This window comes from Colobus angolensis, unplaced genomic scaffold (genome assembly GCF_000951035.1).
Source record: "Colobus angolensis palliatus isolate OR3802 unplaced genomic scaffold, Cang.pa_1.0 Scaffold5, whole genome shotgun sequence".
Classification (NCBI taxonomy): domain Eukaryota; kingdom Metazoa; phylum Chordata; class Mammalia; order Primates; family Cercopithecidae; genus Colobus; species Colobus angolensis.
In genome coordinates, this window is record NW_012118487.1 from 22,665,391 (window position 1) to 22,666,691 (window position 1,301).

The 1,301-nt window shown below is 44.3% G+C and overlaps 1 protein-coding gene across 1 annotated transcript in view; it reads left to right on the plus strand.

Moving 5' to 3' along the window:
- The window catches only part of TMEM192 (transmembrane protein 192), a 31,444-nt gene that overhangs the window by 21,439 nt on the left and 8,704 nt on the right, over positions 1-1,301 (plus strand). The gene's annotated exons all lie outside the window — the stretch shown is intronic.

Consider the following 1,301-nt stretch of genomic DNA (forward strand, 5'->3'; position numbering starts at 1 on the left):
GTGAGCCACTGTGCCCGGCCGAAGCACCTTTTTTTATAGGTGTCTTTGTTTTTTTTCTTTTTTTGAGATGGAGTTTTGCTCTTGTTGCCCAGGCTGGTGTGCAATGGCATGATCTTGGCTCACTGCAACCTCCACCTCCCAGTTTCAAGCGATTCTCCTGCCTCAGCCTCCCCAGTAGATGGGATTACAGGCATGCACCACCACGCCTGGGTAATTTTGTATTTTTAGTAGAGATGGGGTTTCTCCATGTTAGTCAGGCTGGTCTCAAACTCCTGACCTCAAGTGATCTGCCAGCCTCGGCTTCCCAAAGTGCTGGGATTACAGGCATGAGCCACCTCGCCCGGCCTGTTTCTTTCTTTTTAAGGGATGGAGTCTCTCTGTGTTGCCCAGGCTGGCCTCAAACTCCTGGGCTCAAGCAATCCTCGCACTTTAGCCTCCCGAACAGCCAGTCCGGTCTGCCCTCCCTTATTTCTATACAGTCTCTCCCTAAGTGACTTCCATGGTAATTAAAATATCATTCACATCTGTTGGAGATCTTGGGGCTAAAGTAGATGTAAAAAACTATACAGGCCCGTGTGGTGGCTCATGCCTGTGATCTCAGCACTTTGGGAGGTCAGGATGGGTGGATCACTGAAGCCCTGGAGTTCAAGACCAGCCTGGGCAACATGCCAAAACCCTGTCTCTGCAAAAGTACAAAAAATTAGCCAAGTGTCGTGGCAGGCACCTGTGGTCCCAGCTACTCAAGAGGCTGAGGTGAGAGGATTGATTGAGCCCAGGAGATTGAGGCTGCAGAGAGCCACTGCACTCCAGCCTGGTGACAGAGTGAGACCCTGACTCAAAAAACAAAACTATATAAACAGAAAACGAGGTGATTATTAATTCTAGGTAAATCAGAAGGCTGATTTACTTTGCTTAACTCTAGCTAATATTTAGCCAACTGTTACATATTTATTTGACTGTGGCTAATATCTACATAGTGATATTACAGATTCTGAATATTGATTTAACCCAAAATTTGAATATTGCTTACTGGATTAAGAGGCTACAAGAAAGAAGACATTAAGTTTATATGTATATGGATTTGGGGAAAGTAAGAGAGCTAAATTCTAATTTCTTATATAGGAAGTCTGCAGATAAATAGCAAACATGGAAAAATCAAGAAATTGCATAATCTCATTATTTAGAAATACAGAGATAAATACAGAAGAAACAGTTACAAAGAGTTGAAAGTGGCTACCTTTGGACCTGAAACTCAGAGGTGGTGGATCATGAGGGGCGAGGGAGGGGATTGTTGTTTTTCA